The following is a 12,891-nucleotide window of genomic DNA, read 5'->3' as shown; positions in this document are numbered from 1 at the left end:
GGTCAATTTGTCTCACTTAATTTAAATTCGAATTATTATCTAGCACTCTCGGCAAAGGCCATATCACGCTGAAAACACCGGTTCTCGTCGGATCACCGAAGTTAAGCAGCGTCGAGCGCAGTCAGTACTTGGGAGGGAGACCACTTAGGAACACTGCGTGCCGTTGGCTTTTTCACTTTTTTTTCCTCTTTTAAATTCCTATAGATATGAAAAAAGCAAACATATTTTCTTTTTGTTATTGTTTTAAAAAGATGAAGGTCAATTTGTCTCACTTAATTTAAATTCGAATTATTATCTAGCACTCTCGGCAACGGCCATATCACGCTGAAAACACCGGTTCTCGTCCGATCACCGAAGTTAAGCAGCGTCGAGCGCAGTCAGTACTTGGAAACTTTGCGTGCCGTTGGCTTTTTCACTTTTATTTCCTCTTTTAAATTCCATGAGATATGAAAAAAGCAAACATATCTTCTTTTTCTTATTGATTTATAAAGATGAAGGTTAATTAAATTCGAATTATTAAATAGCACTCTCGGCAACGGCCATATCACGCTGAAAACACCGGTTCTCGTCCGATAACCGAAGTTAAGCAGCGTCGAGCGAAGTCAGTACTGGGAGGAGACCACTTAGGAACACCGCGTGCCGTTGGCTTTTTCACTTTTTTTTCCTCTTTTAAATTCCTATAGATATGAAAAAAGCAAACATATTTTCTTTTTGTTATTGTTTTAAAAAGGTCAATTTGTCTCACTTAATTTAAATTCGAATTATTATCTAGCACTCTCGGCAACGGCCATATCACGCTGAAAACACCGGTTCTCGTCGGATCACCGAAGTTAAGCAGTGTCGAGCGCAGTCAGTACTTGGGAGGGAGACCACTTAGGAACACTGCGCGCCGTTGGTTTTTTCACTTTTTTTTCCTCTTTTAAATTCCTATAGATATGAAAAAAGCAAACATATTTTCTTTTTGTTATTGTTTTAAAAAGATGAAGGTTAATTTGTCTCACTTAATTTAAATTCGAATTATTAAATAGCACTCTCGGCAACGGCCAAATCACGCTGAAAACACCGGTTCTCGTGCGATCACCGAAGTTAAGCAGCGTCGAGCGCAGTCAGTACTGGGAGGAGACCACTTAGGAACACTGCGTGCCGTTGGCTTTTTCACTTTTTTTTCCTCTTTTAAATTCCTATAGATATGAAAAAAGCAAACATATTTTCTTTTTGTTATTGTTTTAAAAAGATGATGGTTATTTTGTCTCACTTAATTTAAATTCGAGTTATTATCTAGCACTCTCGGCAACGGCCATATCACGCTGAAAACACCGGTTCTCGTCGGATCACCGAAGTTAAGCAGCGTCGAGCGCAGTCAGTACTTGGGAGGGAGACCACTTAGGAACACTGCGTACCGTTGGCTTTTTCACTTTTTTTTCCTCTTTTAAATTCCAATAGATATGAAAAAAGCAAACATATTTTCTTTTTGTTATTGTTTTAAAAAGATGATGGTTAATTTGTCTCACTTAATTTAAATTCGAATTATTATCTAGCACTCTCGGCAACGGCCATATCACGCTGAAAACGCCGGTTCTCGTCGGATCACCGAAGTTAAGCAGCGTCGAGCGCAGTCAGTACTTGGGAGGGAGACCACTTAGGAACACTGCGTGCCGTTGGGTTTTTCACTTTTTTTTCCTCTTTTAAATTCCTATATATATGAAAAAAGCAAACATATTTTCTTTTTGTTATTGATTTAAAAAGATGAAGGTCAATTTGTCTCACTTAATTTAAATTCGAATTATTATCTAGCACTCTCGGCAACGGCCATATCACGCTGAAAACACCGGTTCTCGTCGGATCACCGAAGTTAAGCAGCGTCGAGCGCAGTCAGTACTTGGGAGGGAGACCACTTAGGAACACTGCGTGCCGTTGGCTTTTTCACTTTTTTTTCCTCTTTTAAATTCTTATATATATGAAAAAAGCAAACATATTTTCTTTTTGTTATTGATTTAAAAAGATGAAGGTCAATTTGTCTCACTTAATTTAAATTCGAATTATTATCTAGCACTCTCGGCAACGGCCATATCACGCTGAAAACACCGGTTCTCGTCGGATCACCGAAGTTAAGCAGCGTCGAGCGCAGTCAGTACTTGGGAGGGAGACCACTTAGGAACACTGCGTGCCGTTGGCTTTTTCACTTTTTTTTCCTCTTTTAAATTCCAATAGATATGAAAAAAAGCAAACATATTTTCTTTTTGTTATTGTTTTAAAAAGATGGTCAATTTGTCTCACTTAATTTAAATTCGAATTATTATCTAGCACTCTCGGTAACGGCCATATCACGCTGAAAACAACGGTTCTCGTCGGATCACCGAAGTTAAGCAGGGTCGAGCGCAGTCAGTACTTGGGAGGGAGACCACTTAGGAACACTGCGTGCCGTTGGCTTTTTCACTTTTTTTTCCTCTTTTAAATTCCTATAGATATGAAAAAAGCAAACATATTTTCTTTTTGTTATTGTTTTATAAAGATGAAGGTCAATTTGTTTCACTTAATTTAAATTCGAATTATTATCTAGCACTCTCGGCAACGGCCATATCACGCTGAAAACACCGGTTCTCGTCCGATCACCGAAGTTAAGCAGCGTCGAGCGCAGTCAGTACTTGGGAGGGAGACCATTTAGGAACACTGCGTGCCGTTGGCTTTTTCACTTTTTTTTCCTCTTTTAAATTCCTATAGATATGAAAAAAGCAAACATATTTTCTTTTTGTTATTGATTTAAAAAGATGAAGGTCAATTTGTCTCACTTAATTTAAATTCGAATTTTTATCTAGCACTCTCGGCAACGGCCATATCACGCTGAAAACACCGGTTCTCGTCGGATCACCGAAGTTAAGCAGCGTCGAGCGCAGTCAGTACTTGGGAGGGAGACCACTTAGGAACACTGCGTGCCGTTGGGTTTTTCACTTTTTTTTCCTCTTTTAAATTCCTATAGATATGAAAAAAGCAAACATATTTTCTTTTTGTTATTGTTTTAAAAAGATGGTCAATTTGTCTCACTTAATTTAAATTCGAATTATTATCTAGCACTCTCGGTAACGGCCATATCACGCTGAAAACACCGGTTCTCGTCCGATCACCGAAGATAAGCAGCGTCGAGCGCAGTCAGTACTTGGGAGGGAGACCACTTAGGAACACTGCGTGCCGTTGGCTTTTTCACTTTTTTTTCCTCTTTTAAATTCCAATAGATATGAAAAAAGCAAACATATTTTCTTTTTGTTATTGTTTTAAAAAGATGAAGGTTAATTTGTCTCACTTAATTTAAATTCGAATTATTAAATAGCACTCTCGGCAACGGCCATATCACGCTGAAAACACCGGTTCTCGTGCGATCACCGAAGTTAAGCAGCGTCGAGCGCAGTCAGTACTGGGAGGAGACCACTTAGGAACACTGCGTGCCGTTGGCTTTTTCACTTTTTTTTCCTCTTTTAAATTCCTATAGATATGAAAAAAGCAAACATATTTTCTTTTTGTTATTGTTTTAAAAAGATGGTCAATTTGTCTCACTTAATTTAAATTCGAATTATTATCTAGCACTCTCGGTAACGGCCATATCACGCTGAAAACACCGGTTCTCGCCGGATCACCGAAGTTAAGCAGCGTCTAGCGCAGTCAGTACTTGGGAGGGAGACCACTTAGGAACACTGCGTGCCGTTGGCTTTTTCACTTTTTTTTCCTCTTTTAAATTCCAATAGATATGAAAAAAAGCAAACATATTTTCTTTTTGTTATTGTTTTAAAAAGATGGTCAATTTGTCTCACTTAATTTAAATTCGAATTATTATCTAGCACTCTCGGTAACGGCCATATCACGCTGAAAACAACGGTTCTCGTCGGATCACCGAAGTTAAGCAGGGTCGAGCGCAGTCAGTACTTGGGAGGGAGACCACTTAGGAACACTGCGTGCCGTTGGCTTTTTCACTTTTTTTTCCTCTTTTAAATTCCTATAGATATGAAAAAAGCAAACATATTTTCTTTTTGTTATTGTTTTAAAAAGATGGTCAATTTGTCTCACTTAATTTAAATTCGAATTATTATCTAGCACTCTCGGTAACGGCCATATCACGCTGAAAACACCGGTTCTCGTCGGATCACCGAAGTTAAGCAGCGTCGAGCGCAGTCAGTACTTGGGAGGGAGACCACTTAGGAACATTGCGTGCCGTTGGCTTTTTCACTTTTTTTTCCTCTTTTAAATTCCAATAGATATGAAAAAAGCAAACATATTTTCTTTTTGTTATTGTTTTAAAAAGATGAAGGTTAATTTGTCTCACTTAATTTAAATTCGAATTATTAAATAGCACTCTCGGCAACGGCCATATCACGCTGAAAACACCGGTTCTCGTGCGATCACCGAAGTTAAGCAGCGTCGAGCGCAGTCAGTACTGGGAGGAGACCACTTAGGAACACTGCGTGCCGTTGGCTTTTTCACTTTTTTTTCCTCTTTTAAATTCCTATAGATATGAAAAAAGCAAACATATTTTCTTTTTGTTATTGTTTTAAAAAGATGGTCAATTTGTCTCACTTAATTTAAATTCGAATTATTATCTAGCACTCTCGGTAACGGCCATATCACGCTGAAAACACCGGTTCTCGCCGGATCACCGAAGTTAAGCAGCGTCTAGCGCAGTCAGTACTTGGGAGGGAGACCACTTAGGAACACTGCGTGCCGTTGGCTTTTTCACTTTTTTTTCCTCTTTTAAATTCCAATAGATATGAAAAAAAGCAAACATATTTTCTTTTTGTTATTGTTTTAAAAAGATGGTCAATTTGTCTCACTTAATTTAAATTCGAATTATTATCTAGCACTCTCGGTAACGGCCATATCACGCTGAAAACAACGGTTCTCGTCGGATCACCGAAGTTAAGCAGGGTCGAGCGCAGTCAGTACTTGGGAGGGAGACCACTTAGGAACACTGCGTGCCGTTGGCTTTTTCACTTTTTTTTCCTCTTTTAAATTCCTATAGATATGAAAAAAGCAAACATATTTTCTTTTTGTTATTGTTTTAAAAAGATGGTTAATTTGTCTCACTTAATTTAAATTCGAATTATTATCTAGCACTCTCGGTAACGGCCATATCACGCTGAAAACACCGGTTCTCGTCGGATCACCGAAGTTAAGCAGCGTCGAGCGCAGTCAGTACTTGGGAGGGAGACCATTTAGGAACACTGCGTGCCGTTGGCTTTTTCACTTTTTTTTCCTCTTTTAAATTCCTATAGATATGAAAAAAGCAAACATATTTTCTTTTTGTTATTGATTTAAAAAGATGAAGGTCAATTTGTCTCACTTAATTTAAATTCGAATTTTTATCTAGCACTCTCGGCAACGGCCATATCACGCTGAAAACACCGGTTCTCGTCGGATCACCGAAGTTAAGCAGCGTCGAGCGCAGTCAGTACTTGGGAGGGAGACCACTTAGGAACACTGCGTGCCGTTGGGTTTTTCACTTTTTTTTCCTCTTTTAAATTCCTATAGATATGAAAAAAGCAAACATATTTTCTTTTTGTTATTGTTTTAAAAAGATGGTCAATTTGTCTCACTTAATTTAAATTCGAATTATTATCTAGCACTCTCGGTAACGGCCATATCACGCTGAAAACACCGGTTCTCGTCCGATCACCGAAGATAAGCAGCGTCGAGCGCAGTCAGTACTTGGGAGGGAGACCACTTAGGAACATTGCGTGCCGTTGGCTTTTTCACTTTTTTTTCCTCTTTTAAATTCCAATAGATATGAAAAAAGCAAACATATTTTCTTTTTGTTATTGTTTTAAAAAGATGAAGGTTAATTTGTCTCACTTAATTTAAATTCGAATTATTAAATAGCACTCTCGGCAACGGCCATATCACGCTGAAAACACCGGTTCTCGTGCGATCACCGAAGTTAAGCAGCGTCGAGCGCAGTCAGTACTGGGAGGAGACCACTTAGGAACACTGCGTGCCGTTGGCTTTTTCACTTTTTTTTCCTCTTTTAAATTCCTATAGATATGAAAAAAGCAAACATATTTTCTTTTTGTTATTGTTTTAAAAAGATGGTCAATTTGTCTCACTTAATTTAAATTCGAATTATTATCTAGCACTCTCGGTAACGGCCATATCACGCTGAAAACACCGGTTCTCGCCGGATCACCGAAGTTAAGCAGCGTCTAGCGCAGTCAGTACTTGGGAGGGAGACCACTTAGGAACACTGCGTGCCGTTGGCTTTTTCACTTTTTTTTCCTCTTTTAAATTCCAATAGATATGAAAAAAAGCAAACATATTTTCTTTTTGTTATTGTTTTAAAAAGATGGTCAATTTGTCTCACTTAATTTAAATTCGAATTATTATCTAGCACTCTCGGTAACGGCCATATCACGCTGAAAACAACGGTTCTCGTCGGATCACCGAAGTTAAGCAGGGTCGAGCGCAGTCAGTACTTGGGAGGGAGACCACTTAGGAACACTGCGTGCCGTTGGCTTTTTCACTTTTTTTTCCTCTTTTAAATTCCTATAGATATGAAAAAAGCAAACATATTTTCTTTTTGTTATTGTTTTAAAAAGATGGTCAATTTGTCTCACTTAATTTAAATTCGAATTATTATCTAGCACTCTCGGTAACGGCCATATCACGCTGAAAACACCGGTTCTCGTCGGATCACCGAAGTTAAGCAGCGTCGAGCGCAGTCAGTACTTGGGAGGGAGACCATTTAGGAACACTGCGTGCCGTTGGCTTTTTCACTTTTTTTTCCTCTTTTAAATTCCTATAGATATGAAAAAAGCAAACATATTTTCTTTTTGTTATTGATTTAAAAAGATGAAGGTCAATTTGTCTCACTTAATTTAAATTCGAATTTTTATCTAGCACTCTCGGCAACGGCCATATCACGCTGAAAACACCGGTTCTCGTCGGATCACCGAAGTTAAGCAGCGTCGAGCGCAGTCAGTACTTGGGAGGGAGACCACTTAGGAACACTGCGTGCCGTTGGGTTTTTCACTTTTTTTTCCTCTTTTAAATTCCAATAGATATGAAAAAAGCAAACATATTTTCTTTTTGTTATTGTTTTAAAAAGATGAAGGTTAATTTGTCTCACTTAATTTAAATTCGAATTATTAAATAGCACTCTCGGCAACGGCCATATCACGCTGAAAACACCGGTTCTCGTGCGATCACCGAAGTTAAGCAGCGTCGAGCGCAGTCAGTACTGGGAGGAGACCACTTAGGAACACTGCGTGCCGTTGGCTTTTTCACTTTTTTTTCCTCTTTTAAATTCCTATAGATATGAAAAAAGCAAACATATTTTCTTTTTGTTATTGTTTTAAAAAGATGGTCAATTTGTCTCACTTAATTTAAATTCGAATTATTATCTAGCACTCTCGGTAACGGCCATATCACGCTGAAAACACCGGTTCTCGCCGGATCACCGAAGTTAAGCAGCGTCTAGCGCAGTCAGTACTTGGGAGGGAGACCACTTAGGAACACTGCGTGCCGTTGGCTTTTTCACTTTTTTTTCCTCTTTTAAATTCCTATAGATATGAAAAAAGCAAACATATTTTCTTTTTGTTATTGTTTTAAAAAGATGAAGGTCAATTTGTTTCACTTAATTTAAATTCGAATTATTATCTAGCACTCTCGGCAACGGCCATATCACGCTGAAAACACCGGTTCTCGTCCGATCACCGAAGTTAAGCAGCGTCGAGCGCAGTCAGTACTGGGAGGAGACCACTTAGCAACACTGCGTGCCGTTGGCTTTTTCACTTTTTTTTCCTCTTTTAAATTCCTATAGATATGAAAAAAGCAAACATATTTTCTTTTTGTTATTGTTTTAAAAAGATGGTCAATTTGTCTCACTTAATTTAAATTCGAATTATTATCTAGCACTCTCGGTAACGGCCATATCACGCTGAAAACACCGGTTCTCGTCGGATCACCGAAGTTAAGCAGCGTCGAGCGCAGTCAGTACTTGGGAGGGAGACCACTTAGGAACACTTCGTGCCGTTGGCTTTTTCACTTTTTTTTCCTCTTTTAAATTCCAATAGATATGAAAAAAGCAAACATATTTTCTTTTTGTTATTGTTTTAAAAAGATGATGGTTATTTTGTCTCACTTAATTTAAATTCGAGTTATTATCTAGCACTCTCGGCAACGGCCATATCACGCTGAAAACACCGGTTCTCGTCGGATCACCGAAGTTAAGCAGCGTCGAGCGCAGTCAGTACTTGGGAGGGAGACCACTTAGGAACACTGCGTGCCGTTGGCTTTTTCACTTTTTTTTCCTCTTTTAAATTCCAATAGATATGAAAAAAGCAAACATATTTTCTTTTTGTTATTGTTTTAAAAAGATGATGGTTAATTTGTCTCACTTAATTTAAATTCGAATTATTATCTAGCACTCTCGGCAACGGCCATATCACGCTGAAAACGCCGGTTCTCGTCGGATCACCGAAGTTAAGCAGCGTCGAGCGCAGTCAGTACTTGGGAGGGAGACCACTTAGGAACACTGCGTGCCGTTGGGTTTTTCACTTTTTTTTCCTCTTTTAAATTCCTATATATATGAAAAAAGCAAACATATTTTCTTTTTGTTATTGATTTAAAAAGATGAAGGTCAATTTGTCTCACTTAATTTAAATTCGAATTATTATCTAGCACTCTCGGCAACGGCCATATCACGCTGAAAACACCGGTTCTCGTCGGATCACCGAAGTTAAGCAGCGTCGAGCGCAGTCAGTACTTGGGAGGGAGACCACTTAGGAACACTGCGTGCCGTTGGCTTTTTCACTTTTTTTTCCTCTTTTAAATTCCAATAGATATGAAAAAAAGCAAACATATTTTCTTTTTGTTATTGTTTTAAAAAGATGGTCAATTTGTCTCACTTAATTTAAATTCGAATTATTATCTAGCACTCTCGGTAACGGCCATATCACGCTGAAAACAACGGTTCTCGTCGGATCACCGAAGTTAAGCAGGGTCGAGCGCAGTCAGTACTTGGGAGGGAGACCACTTAGGAACACTGCGTGCCGTTGAATTTTTCACTTTTTTTTCCTCTTTTAAATTCCTATAGATATGAAAAAAGCAAACATATTTTCTTTTTGTTATTGTTTTATAAAGATGAAGGTCAATTTGTTTCACTTAATTTAAATTCGAATTATTATCTAGCACTCTCGGCAACGGCCATATCACGCTGAAAACACCGGTTCTCGTCCGATCACCGAAGTTAAGCAGCGTCGAGCGCAGTCAGTACTTGGGAGGGAGACCATTTAGGAACACTGCGTGCCGTTGGCTTTTTCACTTTTTTTTCCTCTTTTAAATTCCTATAGATATGAAAAAAGCAAACATATTTTCTTTTTGTTATTGATTTAAAAAGATGAAGGTCAATTTGTCTCACTTAATTTAAATTCGAATTTTTATCTAGCACTCTCGGCAACGGCCATATCACGCTGAAAACACCGGTTCTCGTCGGATCACCGAAGTTAAGCAGCGTCGAGCGCAGTCAGTACTTGGGAGGGAGACCACTTAGGAACGCTGCGTGCCGTTGGGTTTTTCACTTTTTTTTCCTCTTTTAAATTCCTATAGATATGAAAAAAGCAAACATATTTTCTTTTTGTTATTGTTTTAAAAAGATGGTCAATTTGTCTCACTTAATTTAAATTCGAATTATTATCTAGCACTCTCGGTAACGGCCATATCACGCTGAAAACACCGGTTCTCGTCCGATCACCGAAGATAAGCAGCGTCGAGCGCAGTCAGTACTTGGGAGGGAGACCACTTAGGAACACTGCGTGCCGTTGGCTTTTTCACTTTTTTTTCCTCTTTTAAATTCCAATAGATATGAAAAAAGCAAACATATTTTCTTTTTGTTATTGTTTTAAAAAGATGATGGTTAATTTGTCTCACTTAATTTAAATTCGAGTTATTATCTAGCACTCTCGGCAACGGCCATATCACGCTGAAAACACCGGTTCTCGTCGGATCACCGAAGTTAAGCAGCGTCGAGCGCAGTCAGTACTTGGGAGGGAGACCACTTAGGAACACTGCGTGCCGTTGGGTTTTTCACTTTTTTTTCCTCTTTTAAATTCCTATATATATGAAAAAAGCAAACATATTTTCTTTTTGTTATTGATTTAAAAAGATGAAGGTCAATTTGTCTCACTTAATTTAAATTCGAATTATTATCTAGCACTCTCGGCAACGGCCATATCACGCTGAAAACACCGGTTCTCGTCGGATCACCGAAGTTAAGCAGCGTCGAGCGCAGTCAGTACTTGGGAGGGAGACCACTTAGGAACACTGCGTGCCGTTGGCTTTTTCACTTTTTTTTCCTCTTTTAAATTCCAATAGATATGAAAAAAAGCAAACATATTTTCTTTTTGTTATTGTTTTAAAAAGATGGTCAATTTGTCTCACTTAATTTAAATTCGAATTATTATCTAGCACTCTCGGTAACGGCCATATCACGCTGAAAACAACGGTTCTCGTCGGATCACCGAAGTTAAGCAGGGTCGAGCGCAGTCAGTACTTGGGAGGGAGACCACTTAGGAACACTGCGTGCCGTTGGCTTTTTCACTTTTTTTTCCTCTTTTAAATTCCTATAGATATGAAAAAAGCAAACATATTTTCTTTTTGTTATTGTTTTATAAAGATGAAGGTCAATTTGTTTCACTTAATTTAAATTCGAATTATTATCTAGCACTCTCGGCAACGGCCATATCACGCTGAAAACACCGGTTCTCGTCCGATCACCGAAGTTAAGCAGCGTCGAGCGCAGTCAGTACTTGGGAGGGAGACCATTTAGGAACACTGCGTGCCGTTGGCTTTTTCACTTTTTTTTCCTCTTTTAAATTCCTATAGATATGAAAAAAGCAAACATATTTTCTTTTTGTTATTGATTTAAAAAGATGAAGGTCAATTTGTCTCACTTAATTTAAATTCGAATTTTTATCTAGCACTCTCGGCAACGGCCATATCACGCTGAAAACACCGGTTCTCGTCGGATCACCGAAGTTAAGCAGCGTCGAGCGCAGTCAGTACTTGGGAGGGAGACCACTTAGGAACACTGCGTGCCGTTGGGTTTTTCACTTTTTTTTCCTCTTTTAAATTCCTATAGATATGAAAAAAGCAAACATATTTTCTTTTTGTTATTGTTTTAAAAAGATGGTCAATTTGTCTCACTTAATTTAAATTCGAATTATTATCTAGCACTCTCGGTAACGGCCATATCACGCTGAAAACACCGGTTCTCGTCCGATCACCGAAGATAAGCAGCGTCGAGCGCAGTCAGTACTTGGGAGGGAGACCACTTAGGAACACTGCGTGCCGTTGGCTTTTTCACTTTTTTTTCCTCTTTTAAATTCCAATAGATATGAAAAAAGCAAACATATTTTCTTTTTGTTATTGTTTTAAAAAGATGATGGTTAATTTGTCTCACTTAATTTAAATTCGAGTTATTATCTAGCACTCTCGGCAACGGCCATATCACGCTGAAAACACCGGTTCTCGTCGGATCACCGAAGTTAAGCAGCGTCGAGCGCAGTCAGTACTTGGGAGGGAGACCACTTAGGAACACTGCGTGCCGTTGGCTTTTTCACTTTTTTTTCCTCTATTAAATTCCAATAGATATGAAAAAAGCAAACATATTTTCTTTTTGTTATTGTTTTAAAAAGATGATGGTTAATTTGTCTCACTTAATTTAAATTCGAATTATTATCTAGCACTCTCGGCAACGGCCATATCACGCTGAAAACACCGGTTCTCGTCGGATCACCGAAGTTAAGCAGCGTCGAGCGCAGTCAGTACTTGGGAGGGAGACCACTTAGGAACACTGCGTGCCGTTGGCTTTTTCACTTTTTTTTCCTCTTTTAAATTCCAATAGATATGAAAAAAGCAAACATATTTTCTTTTTGTTATTGTTTTAAAAAGATGAAGGTTAATTTGTCTCACTTCATTTAAATTCGAATTATTAAATAGCACTCTCGGTAACGGTCATATCACGCAGAAAACACCGGTTCTCGTGCGATCACCGAAGTTAAGCAGCGTCGAGCGCAGTCACTACTGGGAGGAGACCACTTAGGAACACTGCTTGCCGTTGGCTTTTTCACTTTTTTTTCCTCTTTTAAATTCCTATAGATATGAAAAAAGCAAACATATTTTCTTTTTGTTATTGTTTTAAAAAGATGGTCAATTTGTCTCACTTAATTTAAATTCGAATTATTATCTAGCACTCTCGGCAACGGCCATATCACGCTGAAAACACCGGTTCTCGTCCGATCACCGAAGTTAAGCAGCGTCGAGCGCAGTCAGTACTTGGGAGGGAGACCACTTAGGAACACTGCGTGCCGTTGGGTTTTTCACTTTTTTTTCCTCTTTTAAATTCCTATATATATGAAAAAAGCAAACATATTTTCTTTTTGTTATTGATTTAAAAAGATGAAGGTCAATTTGTCTCACTTAATTTAAATTCGAATTATTATCTAGCACTCTCGGCAACGGCCATATCACGCTGAAAACACCGGTTCTCGTCGGATCACCGAAGTTAAGCAGCGTCGAGCGCAGTCAGTACTTGGGAGGGAGACCACTTAGGAACACTGCGTGCCGTTGGCTTTTTCACTTTTTTTTCCTCTTTTAAATTCCAATAGATATGAAAAAAAGCAAACATATTTTCTTTTTGTTATTGTTTTAAAAAGATGGTCAATTTGTCTCACTTAATTTAAATTCGAATTATTATCTAGCACTCTCGGTAACGGCCATATCACGCTGAAAACAACGGTTCTCGTCGGATCACCGAAGTTAAGCAGGGTCGAGCGCAGTCAGTACTTGGGAGGGAGACCACTTAGGAACACTGCGTGCCGTTGGCTTTTTCACTTTTTTTTCCTCTTTTAAATT

The 12,891-nt window shown here is 38.6% G+C and overlaps 16 non-coding genes and 35 pseudogenes across 16 annotated transcripts; all 51 read left to right on the top strand.

Moving 5' to 3' along the window:
- The first annotated feature begins 50 nt into the window (after positions 1-50).
- LOC149598040 (5S ribosomal RNA) lies at positions 51-169 on the top strand (annotated as a pseudogene).
- Positions 170-306: 137 nt separating this feature from the next.
- LOC149598039 (5S ribosomal RNA) lies at positions 307-409 on the top strand (annotated as a pseudogene).
- A 122-nt stretch (positions 410-531) lies between these two features.
- On the top strand, positions 532-648 carry LOC149598038 (5S ribosomal RNA; annotated as a pseudogene).
- A 131-nt stretch (positions 649-779) lies between these two features.
- Positions 780-898, top strand: LOC149598037 (5S ribosomal RNA; annotated as a pseudogene).
- A 137-nt stretch (positions 899-1,035) lies between these two features.
- LOC149598036 (5S ribosomal RNA) lies at positions 1,036-1,152 on the top strand (annotated as a pseudogene).
- A 137-nt stretch (positions 1,153-1,289) lies between these two features.
- On the top strand, positions 1,290-1,408 carry LOC149598035 (5S ribosomal RNA; annotated as a pseudogene).
- A 137-nt stretch (positions 1,409-1,545) lies between these two features.
- On the top strand, positions 1,546-1,664 carry LOC149598034 (5S ribosomal RNA; annotated as a pseudogene).
- A 137-nt stretch (positions 1,665-1,801) lies between these two features.
- On the top strand, positions 1,802-1,920 carry LOC149598033 (5S ribosomal RNA). Its single transcript, XR_016377968.1, has one exon. It is a non-coding gene; the product is annotated as a 5S ribosomal RNA (ribosomal RNA).
- A 137-nt stretch (positions 1,921-2,057) lies between these two features.
- Positions 2,058-2,176, top strand: LOC149598032 (5S ribosomal RNA). The gene has a single exon (XR_016377967.1). It is a non-coding gene; the product is annotated as a 5S ribosomal RNA (ribosomal RNA).
- A 135-nt stretch (positions 2,177-2,311) lies between these two features.
- Positions 2,312-2,430, top strand: LOC149598031 (5S ribosomal RNA; annotated as a pseudogene).
- A 137-nt stretch (positions 2,431-2,567) lies between these two features.
- On the top strand, positions 2,568-2,686 carry LOC149598030 (5S ribosomal RNA). Its single transcript, XR_016379056.1, has one exon. It is a non-coding gene; the product is annotated as a 5S ribosomal RNA (ribosomal RNA).
- Positions 2,687-2,823: 137 nt separating this feature from the next.
- Positions 2,824-2,942, top strand: LOC149598029 (5S ribosomal RNA; annotated as a pseudogene).
- A 134-nt stretch (positions 2,943-3,076) lies between these two features.
- Positions 3,077-3,195, top strand: LOC149598028 (5S ribosomal RNA). The gene has a single exon (XR_016378406.1). It is a non-coding gene; the product is annotated as a 5S ribosomal RNA (ribosomal RNA).
- Positions 3,196-3,332: 137 nt separating this feature from the next.
- On the top strand, positions 3,333-3,449 carry LOC149598027 (5S ribosomal RNA; annotated as a pseudogene).
- A 134-nt stretch (positions 3,450-3,583) lies between these two features.
- On the top strand, positions 3,584-3,702 carry LOC149598026 (5S ribosomal RNA; annotated as a pseudogene).
- A 135-nt stretch (positions 3,703-3,837) lies between these two features.
- Positions 3,838-3,956, top strand: LOC149598025 (5S ribosomal RNA; annotated as a pseudogene).
- A 134-nt stretch (positions 3,957-4,090) lies between these two features.
- LOC149598024 (5S ribosomal RNA) lies at positions 4,091-4,209 on the top strand (annotated as a pseudogene).
- A 137-nt stretch (positions 4,210-4,346) lies between these two features.
- On the top strand, positions 4,347-4,463 carry LOC149598023 (5S ribosomal RNA; annotated as a pseudogene).
- A 134-nt stretch (positions 4,464-4,597) lies between these two features.
- Positions 4,598-4,716, top strand: LOC149598022 (5S ribosomal RNA; annotated as a pseudogene).
- Positions 4,717-4,851: 135 nt separating this feature from the next.
- Positions 4,852-4,970, top strand: LOC149598021 (5S ribosomal RNA; annotated as a pseudogene).
- Positions 4,971-5,104: 134 nt separating this feature from the next.
- On the top strand, positions 5,105-5,223 carry LOC149598020 (5S ribosomal RNA; annotated as a pseudogene).
- Positions 5,224-5,360: 137 nt separating this feature from the next.
- On the top strand, positions 5,361-5,479 carry LOC149598019 (5S ribosomal RNA; annotated as a pseudogene).
- Positions 5,480-5,613: 134 nt separating this feature from the next.
- Positions 5,614-5,732, top strand: LOC149598018 (5S ribosomal RNA; annotated as a pseudogene).
- Positions 5,733-5,869: 137 nt separating this feature from the next.
- On the top strand, positions 5,870-5,986 carry LOC149598017 (5S ribosomal RNA; annotated as a pseudogene).
- Positions 5,987-6,120: 134 nt separating this feature from the next.
- Positions 6,121-6,239, top strand: LOC149598016 (5S ribosomal RNA; annotated as a pseudogene).
- A 135-nt stretch (positions 6,240-6,374) lies between these two features.
- On the top strand, positions 6,375-6,493 carry LOC149598015 (5S ribosomal RNA; annotated as a pseudogene).
- A 134-nt stretch (positions 6,494-6,627) lies between these two features.
- On the top strand, positions 6,628-6,746 carry LOC149598014 (5S ribosomal RNA; annotated as a pseudogene).
- A 137-nt stretch (positions 6,747-6,883) lies between these two features.
- On the top strand, positions 6,884-7,002 carry LOC149598013 (5S ribosomal RNA; annotated as a pseudogene).
- A 137-nt stretch (positions 7,003-7,139) lies between these two features.
- LOC149598012 (5S ribosomal RNA) lies at positions 7,140-7,256 on the top strand (annotated as a pseudogene).
- Positions 7,257-7,390: 134 nt separating this feature from the next.
- On the top strand, positions 7,391-7,509 carry LOC149598011 (5S ribosomal RNA; annotated as a pseudogene).
- A 137-nt stretch (positions 7,510-7,646) lies between these two features.
- Positions 7,647-7,763, top strand: LOC149598010 (5S ribosomal RNA; annotated as a pseudogene).
- A 134-nt stretch (positions 7,764-7,897) lies between these two features.
- LOC149598009 (5S ribosomal RNA) lies at positions 7,898-8,016 on the top strand. Its single transcript, XR_016378459.1, has one exon. It is a non-coding gene; the product is annotated as a 5S ribosomal RNA (ribosomal RNA).
- Positions 8,017-8,153: 137 nt separating this feature from the next.
- Positions 8,154-8,272, top strand: LOC149598008 (5S ribosomal RNA). Its single transcript, XR_016377966.1, has one exon. It is a non-coding gene; the product is annotated as a 5S ribosomal RNA (ribosomal RNA).
- A 137-nt stretch (positions 8,273-8,409) lies between these two features.
- Positions 8,410-8,528, top strand: LOC149598007 (5S ribosomal RNA; annotated as a pseudogene).
- A 137-nt stretch (positions 8,529-8,665) lies between these two features.
- LOC149598006 (5S ribosomal RNA) lies at positions 8,666-8,784 on the top strand. The gene has a single exon (XR_016377965.1). It is a non-coding gene; the product is annotated as a 5S ribosomal RNA (ribosomal RNA).
- A 135-nt stretch (positions 8,785-8,919) lies between these two features.
- Positions 8,920-9,038, top strand: LOC149598005 (5S ribosomal RNA; annotated as a pseudogene).
- Positions 9,039-9,175: 137 nt separating this feature from the next.
- LOC149598004 (5S ribosomal RNA) lies at positions 9,176-9,294 on the top strand. Its single transcript, XR_016379055.1, has one exon. It is a non-coding gene; the product is annotated as a 5S ribosomal RNA (ribosomal RNA).
- Positions 9,295-9,431: 137 nt separating this feature from the next.
- Positions 9,432-9,550, top strand: LOC149598003 (5S ribosomal RNA; annotated as a pseudogene).
- A 134-nt stretch (positions 9,551-9,684) lies between these two features.
- Positions 9,685-9,803, top strand: LOC149598002 (5S ribosomal RNA). The gene has a single exon (XR_016378404.1). It is a non-coding gene; the product is annotated as a 5S ribosomal RNA (ribosomal RNA).
- Positions 9,804-9,940: 137 nt separating this feature from the next.
- Positions 9,941-10,059, top strand: LOC149598001 (5S ribosomal RNA; annotated as a pseudogene).
- A 137-nt stretch (positions 10,060-10,196) lies between these two features.
- LOC149598000 (5S ribosomal RNA) lies at positions 10,197-10,315 on the top strand. The gene has a single exon (XR_016377964.1). It is a non-coding gene; the product is annotated as a 5S ribosomal RNA (ribosomal RNA).
- Positions 10,316-10,450: 135 nt separating this feature from the next.
- On the top strand, positions 10,451-10,569 carry LOC149597999 (5S ribosomal RNA; annotated as a pseudogene).
- Positions 10,570-10,706: 137 nt separating this feature from the next.
- On the top strand, positions 10,707-10,825 carry LOC149597998 (5S ribosomal RNA). The gene has a single exon (XR_016379054.1). It is a non-coding gene; the product is annotated as a 5S ribosomal RNA (ribosomal RNA).
- Positions 10,826-10,962: 137 nt separating this feature from the next.
- On the top strand, positions 10,963-11,081 carry LOC149597997 (5S ribosomal RNA; annotated as a pseudogene).
- Positions 11,082-11,215: 134 nt separating this feature from the next.
- Positions 11,216-11,334, top strand: LOC149597996 (5S ribosomal RNA). Its single transcript, XR_016378403.1, has one exon. It is a non-coding gene; the product is annotated as a 5S ribosomal RNA (ribosomal RNA).
- Positions 11,335-11,471: 137 nt separating this feature from the next.
- Positions 11,472-11,590, top strand: LOC149597995 (5S ribosomal RNA). Its single transcript, XR_016377963.1, has one exon. It is a non-coding gene; the product is annotated as a 5S ribosomal RNA (ribosomal RNA).
- A 137-nt stretch (positions 11,591-11,727) lies between these two features.
- LOC149597994 (5S ribosomal RNA) lies at positions 11,728-11,846 on the top strand. The gene has a single exon (XR_016377962.1). It is a non-coding gene; the product is annotated as a 5S ribosomal RNA (ribosomal RNA).
- A 137-nt stretch (positions 11,847-11,983) lies between these two features.
- Positions 11,984-12,100, top strand: LOC149597993 (5S ribosomal RNA; annotated as a pseudogene).
- A 134-nt stretch (positions 12,101-12,234) lies between these two features.
- Positions 12,235-12,353, top strand: LOC149597992 (5S ribosomal RNA). The gene has a single exon (XR_016378221.1). It is a non-coding gene; the product is annotated as a 5S ribosomal RNA (ribosomal RNA).
- A 137-nt stretch (positions 12,354-12,490) lies between these two features.
- Positions 12,491-12,609, top strand: LOC149597991 (5S ribosomal RNA). The gene has a single exon (XR_016377960.1). It is a non-coding gene; the product is annotated as a 5S ribosomal RNA (ribosomal RNA).
- A 135-nt stretch (positions 12,610-12,744) lies between these two features.
- On the top strand, positions 12,745-12,863 carry LOC149597990 (5S ribosomal RNA; annotated as a pseudogene).
- The last annotated feature ends 28 nt before the right edge of the window (positions 12,864-12,891 follow it).

Source organism: Phalangium opilio, unplaced genomic scaffold (genome assembly GCF_054372755.1).
Source record: "Phalangium opilio isolate 3A_F unplaced genomic scaffold, DU_Popi_V2 ptg000360l_1, whole genome shotgun sequence".
NCBI classification, from domain to species: Eukaryota; Metazoa; Arthropoda; class Arachnida; order Opiliones; family Phalangiidae; genus Phalangium; species Phalangium opilio.
The sequence above is the reverse complement of the archived record's forward strand: the minus strand, read 5'-3'. Positions and strand labels throughout refer to the sequence as shown.